At 43.4% G+C, this 13700-nt stretch overlaps 1 protein-coding gene and 1 long non-coding RNA gene across 2 annotated transcripts in view; one reads left to right on the top strand and one right to left on the bottom strand.

Moving 5' to 3' along the window:
* HDHD2 (haloacid dehalogenase like hydrolase domain containing 2) overlaps positions 1–9287 on the bottom strand; it is a 48970-nt gene extending 39683 nt beyond the window's left edge. The window contains exon 1 of the mRNA XM_015121885.3: positions 9158–9287. The gene's annotated coding sequence lies outside the window, so the exon portion shown is untranslated. The remainder of the gene's footprint in view (positions 1–9157) is intronic.
* A 41-nt stretch (positions 9288–9328) lies between these two features.
* On the top strand, positions 9329–13699 carry LOC114673681 (uncharacterized). The gene is made up of 3 exons (XR_003724449.2): positions 9329–9469; positions 10659–10777; positions 13171–13699. It is a non-coding gene; the product is annotated as an uncharacterized LOC114673681 (long non-coding RNA).
* The last annotated feature ends 1 nt before the right edge of the window (position 13700 follows it).

Genomic DNA, 13700 nt, shown 5'->3' with positions numbered 1-13700 from the left:
ATTGAAGCATCCACACAGGCTTAATGTTACCAAAACTTTTTAAAAGCCTATATTCTTTGCTATCATCAGTTCCATAGAACATACCTTTTAAACTCTAAAATGCTCATCTGGAGCACCACATATTTGAGAGTGACTGACTAAGGCCTAGAATAAAATTGAGATGCCCCATTCATACCTCAAAATATACTTACTTCTTCAGTTAGTCCCAGTAACTTGATCACTTTGACCTCTCTTCTTGTCCAAACCTTTTTTCTTTTCTTTTCTTTCTTTTCTTTCTTTTTTTTCTTTGTTTTTTTTTTTTTTTTTTGGAGAGAAGATCTGACTCTATCTCCTAGGCTGGAGTGCAGTGGCACAATCTCTCAGCTCACTGTAACCTCTGCCTCCCCGCAGTGGCACAATCTCTCAGCTCACTGCAACCTCTGCCTCCCCAGCTCAAGCCATCCTCTCACCTCCGCCTCCCAAGTAGCTGGAACCACAGGTGTGCACCACCACGTCCAGCTAATTTTTTTACTTTTAGTAGAGACGGGTTTCACCACATTGCCTAGGATGGTCTCGAACTGGTGAGTTCAAGCGATCTATCCGCCCTGGGCTCCCAAAGTGCTGGGATTACAGGCATGAGCCACCAAGCCTTGTCTGAACCTGTATAATACTCGTTACCTGAACTACAAGCCGGTATTTGATAAAATATAATTGTAAAATACTAATATAACTCTCAAAATAACTATAAAGGCTTCAAAGGTAGTGCCTGATTTTGTTTATCTTGGGTCCATACCCACAATCTCTCATAATCGGAACAAATTACATGGGAGACCCCTTAGAAGAGCCATAAACCACTGACAGAAATGCAAAGAAGAAAAGCAAATTCTCTCATTCCAAGAGGAGAACTTCAGATACTTCAGAGGACATCCGGGCTTGAATATCTCAGGGACATCTCAATCCAAGTCCTTTCACCCTCAAAGGTGCTCTTTCCCAGCCATCCCTATGAGTGGTTGGCAGCACCATCAATCCAGACGCCAAATTATGTCAGCAGTTCTACTTCCTTTACGATCTTAGATCCACTTACCTTCATCATTTTTAAAACTACCTTTTTGAAATTTGAAATCAACTCTCATCTAGACTATTTCAACAACATCTTTTTTTTTTTTTTTTTGAGACGGAGACTTGCTCTGTCACCCAGCCTGGAGTGCAGTGGCGTGATCTCGGCTCACTGCAAGCTCTGACTCCTGGGTTCAGGCCGGTCTCCTGCCTCAGCCTCCCAAGCAGCTGGGACTACAGGTGCCTGCCACCACGCCCAGCTATTTTTTTGTATTTTTAGTAGAGACGGGGTTTCACCACGTTAGCCAGGATGGTCTCAATCTCCTGACCTCATGATCCACCCACCTCGGCCTCCCAAAGTGTTGGGATTACAGGTGTGAGCCACCGCACCCAGCGACAACAACTTCTTAATTGTCCTCTCTGCTTTGCATCTCCTATTACCAGTCCTAAATTATGCCCTAAAATGCAACCGTGGCAGTGGTTAAGGACAAGAAGAAAGGAGTGGTATAAATTTATAGACTGGGTATACATCTCCACTCACCAGCTAGGTGAACCTGGGCAACTTTCTTAACCTTTCTGCCTCAGTCTCCTCACTGGTAACGTAGAATAACACAACTCTAATGGTTCATAAGAGGATTAAAGAAAGTAATACCTGAAGATGGCCGAACAGGAACAGCTTCAGGCTACAGCTCCCAGCATGAGCAACACAGAAGACGGGTGATTTCTGCATTTCAGGGTACCGGGTTCATCTCACTGGGGCATATCGGACAGTGGGTGCAGGATGGTGGGTGCAGCCCACCGAGCAAGAGCCAAAGCAAGGTGGGGCATCACCTCACCTGGGAAGCACAAGGGAGAAGGGAATTCCCCTTCCTAGCCAAGAGAAACCGTGACACACAGCACCTGGAAAATCGGGTCACTCCCACCCTAATACTGTGCTTTTGCAAGGGTCTTAGCAAACAGCACAATAGGAGATTACATCCCATGCCTGGCTCGGAGGGTCCCAGGCCCTCGGGGCCTCCCTCATTGCTAGTGCAGCAGTCTGAGATCTAACTGCAAGGCAGCAGCAAGGCTGGGGAGGGGCGCCCACCGCTGCTGAGGTTTGAGTAGGTAAACAAAGTGACCAGGAAGCTCCAACTGGGTGAAGCCCACTGCAACTCAAGGAGGCCTGCCTGCCTCTGTAGACTCCAACTCTGGGGACAGGACATAGCCAAACAAAAGGCAGCAGAAACCTCTGCAGATTTAAATATTCTTGTCTGATAGCTTTAAAGAGAGTAGTGGTTCTCCCAGCACAGAGTCTGAGATCTGAGAACAGAAAGACTGCCTCCTCAAGTGGGTCCCTGACCCGCGAGTAGCCTAACTGGGAGACACCCCCAAGTAGGGGCAGACTGACACCTCACATGACTGGGTACACCTCTGAGACAAAGCTTCCAGAGGAACGATCAGGCAGCAACATTTGCTGTTCAGCAATATTCACTCTTCTGCAGCCTCCGCTGCTGATACCCAGGAAATGGGGTCTGGAGTGGATCTCGAGCAAACTCCAACAGACCTGCAGCTAAGGGTCCTGACTGTTAGAAGAAAAACTAACAAACAGACAGGACATCCACACCAAAACCCCATCTGTACGTCACCATCATCAAAGACCAAAGATAGATAAAACCACAAAGATGGGGAAAAAACAGAGCAGAAAAGTTGAAAATCCTAAAAATCAGAGCACGTCTCCCCCTCCAAAGAAACGCAGCTCCTAACCAGCAACAGAAGAAAGCTGGACAGAGAATGACGTTGACGAGTTGAGAGAAGAAGGCTTCAGACAATCAAACTTCTCCAAGCTAAAGGAGGAAGTTCGAACCCACTGCAAAGAAGCTAAAAACCCTGAAAAAAGATAAGATGAATGTCTAACTAGAATACCCAATGTAGAGAAGTCCTTAAATGACCTGATAAAGCTGAAAACCATGGAACAAGAACTACGTGACAAATGCACAAGCTTCAGTAACCAATTCAATCAACTGGAAGAAAGGGTATCAGTGATTGAAGATCAAATGGATGAAATGAAGCGAGAAGAGAAGTTTAGAGGAAAAAGAGTAAAAAGAAATGAACAAAGCCTCCAAGAAATACGGGACTATGTGAAAAGACCAAATCTACGTCTGACTGGTGTACCTGAAAGTGACAGGGAGAATGGAACCAAGTTGGAAAAGACTCTGCAGGATATTATCCAAGAGAACTTCCCCAACCTAGCAAGGCAGGCCAACATTCAAATTCAGGAGATACAGAGAACGCCACAAAGATACTCCTCGAGAAGAGCAACTCCAAGACATATAACTGTCAGATCCACCAAAGTTGAAATTTAGGAAAAAATGTTAAGGGCAGCCAGAGAAAAAGGTCGGGTTACCCACAAAGGGAAGCCCATCAGACTAACAGTGGGTCTCTCGGCAGAACTCTACAAGCCAGAAGACAGTGGGGGCCAATATTCAACATTCTTAAAGAAAAGAACTTTCAACCCAGAATTTCATATCCAGCCAAACTAAGTTTCATAAGTGAAGGGGAAATAAAATCCTTTGCAGAGAAGCAAATGCTGAGAGAGTTTGTCACCACCAGGCCTGCCCTACAACAGCTCCTGAAGGAAGCACTAAACATGGAAAGGAAAAACTGCTACCAGCCACTGCAAAAACAAGTCAAAATGTAAAGACCATCAATGCTAGGAATAAACTGCATCAACTAACGAGCAAAATAACCAGCTAACATCATAATGACAGAATCAAATTCACACATAACAATATTAACCTTAAATGTAAATAAGCTAAATGCTCCAATTAAAAGACACAGACTGGCAAATTGGATAAAGGTCAAGACCTATCAGTGTGCTGTATTCAGGAGACCCATCTCACGTGCAGAGACACACATAGGCTGAAAATAAAGAGATGGAGGAAGATCTACCAAGCAAAAGGAAAACAAAAAAAGGCATGCGTTGCAATCTTAGTCTCTGATAAAACAGACTTTAAACCATCAAAGATCAAAAGAGACAAAGAAGGCCATTACATAACGGTAAAGGGATCAATTCAACAGGAAGAGTTAACTATCCTAAATATATATGCACCCAATACAGGAGCACCCAGATTCATAAAGCAAGTCCTCAGAGACTTACAAAGAGACTTAGATGCCCATACAATAATAATGGGAGACATTAACACCCCACTGTCAACATTAGACAGATCAATGAGACAGAAAGTTAACAAGGATATCCAGGAATTGAACTCAGCTCTGCACCAAGTGGACCTAATAGACATCTACAGAACTCTCCACCCCAAATCAACAGAATATACATTCTTCTCAGCACCGCATCACACTTATTCCAAAATTGACCACATAGTTGGAAGTAAAGCACTCCTCAGCAAATGTAAAAGAACAGAAATTAAAACAAACTGTCTCTCAGACCACAGTGCAATCAAACTAGAACTCAGGACTAAGAAACTCACTCAAAACCACTCAACTACACAGAAACTGAACAACCTCATCCTGAATGACTACTGGGTACATAACGAAATGAAGGCAGAAATAAAGATGTTCTTTGAAACCAATGAGAACAAAAAGACAACATACCAGAATCTCTGGGACACATTTAAAGCAGTGTGTAGAGGGAAATTTATAGCACTAAATGCCCACAAGAGAAAGCAGGAAAGATCTAAAATTGACACCCTAACATCACAATTAAAAGAACTAGAGAAGCAAGAGCAAACACATTCAAAAGCTAGCAGAAGGCAAGAAATAACTAAGATCAGAGCAGAACTCAAGGAGATAGAGACACAAAAAACCCTCTAAAAAAAATCAATGAATCCAGGAGCTGGTTTTGTGAAAAGATCAACAAAATTGATAGACTGCTAGCAAGACTAATAAAGAAGAAAAGAGAGAAGAATCAAATAGATGCAATAAAAAAGGATAAAGGGGATATCACCACCGACCCCACAGAAATACAAGCTACCATCAGAGAATACTGTAAGCACCTCTACGCAAATAAACTAGAAAACCTAGAGGAAATAGATAAATTCCTGGACACATACACTCTCCCAAGAGTAAACCAAGAAGAAGTTGAATCCCTGAATAGACCAATAACAAGCTCTGAAATTGAGGCAATAATTAATAGCCTAACAACCAAAAAAAGCCCAGGACCAGACGGATTCACAGCCGAATTCTACCAGAGGTACGAGGAGGAGCTGGTATCATTCCTTCTGAAAATACTCCAATCAACAGAAAAAGAGGGAACCCTCCCTAACTCATTTTTTGAGGCCAGCATCATCCTGATACCCAAGCCTGGTAAGAGACACAACAAAAAAAGAGAATTTTCGACCAATATTCCTGATGAACATCGATGCAAAAATCCTCAACAAAATACTGGCAAACCGAATCCAGCAGCACATCAAAAAGCTTATCCACCATGATCAAGTGGGCTTCATCCCTGGGATGCAAGGTTGGTTCAACATACGTAAATCAATAAATGTAATCCAGCATATAAACAGAACCAAAGACAAATCCCACATGATTATCTCAATAGATGAGGAAAAGGCCTTTGACAAAATTCACAGCCCTTCATGCTAAAAACTCTTAATAAATTTGGTACTGATGGAATGTATCTCAAAATCATAAGAGTTATTTATGACAAACCCACAGCCAATATCATACTGAATGGGCAAAAACTGGAAAAATTCCCTTTGAAAACTGGCACAAGACAGGGATGCCCCTCTCACCACTCCTATTCAACATAGTGTTAGAAGTTCTGGCCAGGGCAATCAGGCAGGAGAAAGAAATAAAGGGTATTCAATTAGGAAAAGAGGAAGTCAAATTGTCCCTGTTTGCAGATGACACGATTGTATATTTAGAAAGACCCATCGTCTCAGCCCCAAATCTCCTTAAGCTGATAAGCAACTTCAGCAAAGTCTCAGGATACAAAATCAATGGGCAAAAATCACAAGCATTCTTATATACCGATAACAGACAAACAGAGAGCCAAATCATGAATGAACTCCCATTCACAATTGCTTCAAAGAAAATAGAATACCTAGGAATCCAACTTACAAGGGATGTGAAGGACCTCTTCAAGGAGAACTACAAACCACTGCTCAATGAAATAAAAGAGGACACAAACAAATGGAAGAACATTCCATGTTCATGGATAGGAAGAATCAATGTCGTGAAAATGGCCATACTGCCCAAGGTAATTTATAGATTCAATGCCATCCCCATCAAGCTACCAATGACTTTCTTCACAGAATTGGAAAAAACTGCTTTAAAGTTCATATAGAACCACAAAAGAGCCCGCATTGCCAAGACAATCCTAAACCAAAAGAACAAAGCTAGAGGCATCACGCTACCTGACTTCAAACTATACTACAAGGCTACAGTAACCAAAACAGCATGGTACTGGTACCAAAACAGAGATATAGACCAATGGAACAGAAGAGAGCCCTCAGAAATAATACCACACATCTACAGCCATCTGATCTTTGACAAACCTGAGAAAAACAAGAAATGGGGAAAGGATTCCCTATTTAATAAATGGTGCTGGGAAAACTGGCTAGCCATATGTTGCAAGCTGAAACCGGATTCCTTCCTTACACATTATACAAAAATTAATTCAAGATGGATTAAAGACTTAAATGTTAGACCTAAAACCATAAAAACCTTAGAAGAAAACCTAGGCAATACCATTCAGGACATAGGCATGGGCAAGGACTTCATGTCTAAAACACCAAAAGCAAGGGTAACAAAAGCCAAAATTGACAAATGGGATCTAATTTAACTAAAGAGTTTCTGCACAGCAAAAGAAACTACCATCAGAGCGAACAGGCAACCTATAGAATGGGAGAAAATTTTTGCAATCTACTCATCTGACAAAGGGCTAATATCTAGAATCTACAAATAACTCAATCCAATTTACAAGAAAAAAACAAACAATCCCATCAAAACGTGGGTGAAGGATATGAAGACACTTCTCAAAAGAAGACATTTATGCAGCCAACAGACACGTGAAAAGATGCTCATATCACTCACCATCAGAGAAATGCAAATCAAAACCACAATGAGATACTATCTCACAACAGGTAGAATGGCAATCATTAAAAAGTCAGGAAACAACAGGTGCTGGAGAGGATGTGGACAAATAGGAACACTTTTACACTGTTGGTAGGACTGTAAACTAGTTCAACCATGTGGAAGACAGTGTGGTGATTCCTCAAGGATCTAGAAGTAGAAATATCATTTGACCCAGCCATCCCATTACTAGGTATGTACCCAAAGGATTATAAATCATGCTGCTATAAAGAAACATGCACATGTATGTTTACTGTGGCACTACTCACACTAGCAAAGACTTGGAATCAACCCAAATGTCCATCAGAGACAGACTGGATTAAGAAAATGTGGTACATATACACCATGGAATACGATGCAGCCACAAAAAAAGATGAGTTCATGTCCTTTGTAGGGACATGGATACAGTCGGAAATCATCATTCTCAGCAAACTGTGGCAAGAACAGAAAACCAAACACCGCATGTTCTCACTTATAGGTGGGAACTGAACAATGAGAACACTTGGACACAGGAAGGGGAGCATCACACACCGGGGCCTGTTGTAGGGTGGGGGGGCGGGAGGGATAGCATTAGAACATATACCTAATGTATGACGAGTTAATGGGTGCAGCACACCAACATGGCACATTATTAGTGTGCTGCACATTGTGCACATGTACCCTACAACTTAAAGTTTAATAAAAAATTAAAAAGAAAAAAAAAAAGAAAGTAATACCTATGAAGAATTGTGAATTGTATTCCGCTCAGAGAAAGGTTGGGTTATGTATGTGGAGGGCTGGGAGAGAGAAGCAAGGAGGGAAATTATGGATATATCAAGGGCTACAAAAACCACAGGATACATATGATGCAAAGTTCTAAAGCGTTAGTATAACTTGAGGATTTGAGAAAACATACCTAAATATATATTATGGCATATTATTCAAAACTTACATACTTAAAACAAGAGATTTTAATACAAATCTTCCCTTGGGAGACTGGAGCTCTACAGAACATGCCTCCTAAAACTCCTGGGAAGTACAAATTTTCTGTCCTTCCCTATACGGTTCCAGACTTTTCTGGAACCACTGTACACATTCAATAAATGACGGTATTATTCAGCCACTCCCCAGTTAAAATTCTTCCAGTGTCTCCCCGCTGTCCTCTGGATAGTCTGAACAATGAGCACTGGTGGAGAGAGCCCTGGTTTACCCTCTCCAACCCACTTGTCTCCACTAGCACCCAAGTTCCACGGTACTGCAGTCGGCCAAGAGCTCTACACTTTGCCTCCCTCGTTGCGGGACTTTTGTCTGCAACTACTCGGGCCCCTCTACACCCTCGTCTCCTGGCCAATCCCTCCAGCCCTCAGTCTCAGATAACCATCACTTCCTCTGGCGTGCTCCCCTGGGTCCAACTCCTTTTCTCCCCTAGGGTCCCTAGGGGCCATCTGTGTTCCTACTACATTTACCACTGTCCCGGTTACCAGTACGGGCCTCTCCTACTAAACCATTAAGCTCTGTGCATAAGGTAGTGTGCTGCCTTTCCCACTGTGTTATTCAGGCGTTCAACGAAGACTGTGAATTAACTCATGAATCCCAGTGTCCAGAGCTACTAGGCCCCAACAACAAACTCTTTCAGCACCAACTCAACTTCCATCCCCCTATCTCTTGGCTGGGAAGGAGCCTCAAGAATGGTCACTGCACTCGGTTCTAGCCCAAGTACCAGGGCCTTACAAACGCCACACTGACCAGGAGGGACGCTAGCTCCAAAATACAGACCAAGAGCACGCTTTGAGGAATGATTGACACACTAGTGTCACAATCCGCCCCGGAGAGACCCACAGTGCGCCTCGAGCCCAGCTGTGCGCACGCGCGGGGCCAAGGCAAAGAGTTCGGTCCCTTCGCTGAAGGCATGGAATGTGCACAGAGCAAGACCGCAGGCTGGCCAGGCCTGAGAGGAGGGGCGGCCTGTGGGCGCCACTGGTAGTTCCCGAACCCTGTCACAAAAACTGCAGCCTCCCGGCCCCAATTCCGCTTTTTCCTCTTCCGTCCCACAACAGCTCCTCACCCACACTCCGTACGCCGTCCTCAGGAAACGCCCCCACTAACGGCAAAACCAGCCAGCCACGCTGGCCGCAGGTTCCTCTCAGCCGGGATAAAAATCCCCGCAGAGTCCCAACGGACGCCGGAAGCTGGGTCCTGGCCGCGCCGGAAACCCCACCTTTCGCGGCTTCGCCCCACCCTTCGCCCGAGGTTTCCGCCGAGCCGTACAGCTACCGCGTCGAGTAGTTCTCCGTCTGCAACGCCGGTGACGGAAAGCTAGGCCCTTCTAGAGACCTGCTTTCCCAAGGGCGCGGACTCCTAGGCCGGGATGCACGAGGTAAAATAATCCCCTGCCTTTCTTCGGTAGCTGTTTTACAGTCCACAGCACCACTGTTGAACCGAGTGTTACTGAGTAGTGTTCTTTGCCTTCACCCTCCCTTCCTCCACTAGTTGTCCACTCTCGAGGTTTAACTAAGAAGTCATACTTTACTAGACCACCCGATCTCCGAAGTCGCCATTTCCCCCTTAGCTACTTGAATAGCACCTGGCACCTCTTGCTTTCTCCTTTACTCCCTGAGGCAGCGACGTCCCTCCTTTCCCGCTTCAGCCATCCCTAAACTTTAGTCAGCCTTCCCACCCTGCCTCTCTCCCGGTTAGAGCCACTACGGGCCGTGCCTTCCTGTTCCACGGGAGCTCTATCTTGGTACACCCAGAACCACCTCCCTCCCTACCCCGCTGCCACACTCGTGGGGGTCTCTACTTGTCTCCTCTTGATGCAAGCAGTTATGTGGACCTGAATAATAGAGTACAGAACGGTCACTCTTATGCACTCACTATGAAAGTGACTGAACAACTTTCTGGAGCCCTCTTGACATAGTAGGATACTCGGGTTACACCTTATACTAGGGTTATACCCCTTGATAAAACCACTGCTCTGTCCTTGACTGGGGACCTATATATGCCACCCGTATGCCACAATCTAACACCCCCACTACCCAAGGCTGCAGCCAGCCCTGTTAAGAGCTGTAACCCATTCTGTCCCTTGGACTAGGAGCCATTTGCTTTTTCTCCCCGCTGAATCTGAAGTTTTTTTGTCTTACTCATATTGGCTAAGTTTAAGTTTTGTGTGAGGCCTAGTTGGTTGAAGGAAAAAGGATTTGGTTCTAGTTTCCCCTTATGAGCTAGCTGTCTTTGACCAGATTAAGACATCACCAAAGGATTTTAAGTGGGTAATATAAGAAATGTATTTTTCTAAATGCTTCCTCTGCCTGCAGTATGGATAGGAGAGATGCCAGAATGGGTGAGACCACGTAAGAGTCCCACTGCAAGGCTACAAGAGAGATACTTTAATTAGAATGTGTGGAAACAAAGCAAAGAGGATAAATTCATAAGAGGCAAAACAGAAACTGGTGACAGATTAGATTGGGGTTAGGGAGAAGGCATCAATTATCAGGCTCCAAGACTGGGCAATTGGGTAGTGTGACTGATAGTGTCTTTTTTTTTCTTTTCTTTTTTTTTTGAGACAGGGCCTCTCTCTGTCACCCAGAATGGAGTGCAGTGGTGCAATCATGGCTCACTGCAGCCACGACTTCCCAGGCTCAAAGGATCCTCCTGCTTCATCCTCCCCAGACAGCTGGGACCACAGGTGCACACCACAACTGGCTAATTTTGATTTTTGTAGACAGGGTGGGGTCCCACATGTGGCCCAGGCTGGTCTCAAACTCCTGGGTTAAAGCAATTCTTCCACCTCAGTCTCCCAAAGTGCTGGGACTACAGGCACGAGCACCAATGCCTGGCCTCATTCACATTATGTGGAATCATGGGATAGGACTAATGGCTTTCATCTCTCCATATGGATCTACTTGATGAAAGGCAAGATAAGTAAAGAAGAAATTCAGCCCTCCAAAGGGAGGGGCTGGATTCAGAAAAAAAAAGGGGGCAAAAAACCCAAAGGAGTGAAGACATAAAGCAGTATCTGAACTGGAACAAAAACAGTAGGAAAAACTTATCATTGATACCCTTGGACATTGCTCACTGTGACCCAGGTCCTTGCATCAAATGTTTTCACAATATTTGACATCTAATGAACAATCAGGGGCCAAGAGAAATCTTAACAAAAAAGAATTCCATTCTGATTGGTATCAAATGTTATTTTTGTTGTTTTGAGATGGAGTCTCACTGTGCAGCCCAGGCTGGAGTGCAGTGGCACAATCTCAGCTCACTGCAACCTCCGCCTCCCAGGTTCAAGCGATTCTCATGCCTCAGCCTCCTGAGTAGCTGGAATCACAGACATGTGCCACCACACCCGGCTAACTTTTGTTCTTTTAATAGAGACGGGGTTTTGCCATGTTGGCCAGGCTGTTCTCAAACTCCTGACCTCAAGTGATCCTCCCGCCTCGGCCTCCCAAAGCGCTGGCATTACAGGCATGAGCCACCGTGCCCAGCCTCAAAACGTTACATTGGTAATAACTTAGAAACTAATAAATGAGAAAGTGATTTACTTAATAAAAAACATTTTCAGGAGAACATCTCTGGTTGAAGCACAACTGGATTCAAAGATAAGTGATCTGGAAAAGATATATAGAGATAATCTGGACCAGACTTCTGTTCTGAAGGTTATTGACCAATTTTACAGATAGGATAACCAAAAACTACTGAAGTCTTAGGAAGTGTATTTGCTTTCAGTCACATGGCAAAAGGTTTGCTTGATATATTAGATATATCTTGCCTCCTAGTCTTTTTACTGGTCAAATATCTTGCTTTCTCTTGTTATTTCACCAGTAATACACATCTAACACATATAGAACACAGATCAGATTGCCTACTTTTATTGTATCTAAAGCAAGGATTTTGGTGGGGAGAGAAAGGTGGGAGAACTCATCTAGCTTTTTATTTCAATAGCTTTAGGGGTACAAGTGGTTTCTGGTTACATGGATGAATTGTATAGTGGTGTAAAGTCTGAAATTTTAGTGCACCCATCACTGGACTACTGTACATTGTACTCAATATGTAGCTTCTGTATCCCTCACCCCCTCCAACCTCCCTAAAGCAGGGATTTTATTTTTTTGTATTTTTACTTTTTTAACTTTTAGATTTAGTGGTACATGTACAAGTTTGTTAAATAGGTAAACTTGTGTCATGGGGGTTTGGTAGATTATTTTGTTATCCAGTTACTAAGCCCAGTACCCAATAGTTACTTTTTTCTGGCACTCTTTCCCACCCTCCACCCTCAAATAGCCCCCAGTGTCTGTTGTCCCCCTCCTTATGTCCACAAGGTCTTATCATTTAGCTTCCACTTATAAGTGAGAACATGCGGTATTTGGTTTTCTGTTCCTACATTAGTTTGTTAAGGATGATGGCTTCCAGCTCCATCCATGTTCCCATAGAAGTTATTATCTAATTCTTTTTTATGGCTAAAGCAGGGGTTTTTATAAGATACTTTTTAGCTATATTTTTGAAAATTTAGGGTTTTATGGAAATGCCTTGGGAAGCTTGACGAGTGCAGTGGAGGCTGAATAGTGAGCCTTTGAATCCCAGCCCTACTTCAACTAAAAACAAACAAATGGAACTACTCTCATCTGTTTTAGATACTGGAATGTTAGTTGTGTCAGAATTCCTTTGAAAATCTGGTTCTGCTGTTAACAGTAAAAGTTTGAAAACCACTGTACTTGATTAGCGACTAGGGTATGAATTTGGTTAATATCTACAGACTAGAGGCAAGAACCTTCGCACAGTTCAGAGGCATGCAAACACAGGGCCAGAATACATAAGGACTATAAACATAATTGGTATTTGGAGTCCAGAATGATCACAAATTGTTAATCCTGATAATAGATAAAGGGGAGGACGTGGGCAGGCCAACAGGCACTTAAGTCATTGTCTATTAAAATAACACACTGTTTACTGAATCACAACTGCTCTGGGGAAACCAAGGCTGACCTGTGAAAGCTTACAGACCCTTCTTTAGCCACAAACTGGAATTAGGAAGTGGCCTCCAGATATGCCATATTTTGATGTTCATTGCTTCACTTTCCTCAGAACTACTTGGTTACAGAATACTTTGATCCTGGTCCTTCTGTGACTGCTCCCTGATGGAATATTTGAACAACATCCCAACACTGAATTAAGATGAAGGTATGCTGTAATGTCTTACATGAAAAATAACATCAGATCAAGGTCTTTCTTTTTAAAAAATTTTGTACTGCTCATACCATATGGGGAAATGGGCCTGCCCTCAAGTAACTGCTTCTTTTGAATCTTTTCAGTAGCTCAGACTTGAACTCATGCATGAGTTCTTTGTAAGGCTAAAAGAACATGGCCTCTAAGTACCAAATTAGTCATTCACACGAGCCAAGTAATCAACTAAGAATCCATGGTACATTCCTTGGACTAGCTGCAAGCCTACAGTCCAAAGATCATCCATCTCTAACTCAGGAAAGGTCAAAAGGTACTTAATACCTGCTCCATAGTTTTAGAAGTAACTTAAGTCATGAAATAAAAGTTGCTCGTGAGTCTTCTGGATGTATGTCAGCAATTCAGTTAATTCGCCAAAGAAGAAAAAAGAAAAG

Source organism: Macaca mulatta, chromosome 18, assembly GCF_049350105.2.
Source record: "Macaca mulatta isolate MMU2019108-1 chromosome 18, T2T-MMU8v2.0, whole genome shotgun sequence".
Taxonomy (NCBI): domain Eukaryota; kingdom Metazoa; phylum Chordata; class Mammalia; order Primates; family Cercopithecidae; genus Macaca; species Macaca mulatta.
Note: the sequence above shows the minus strand (reverse complement) of the source record. Positions and strands in the feature narration are given on the sequence as shown.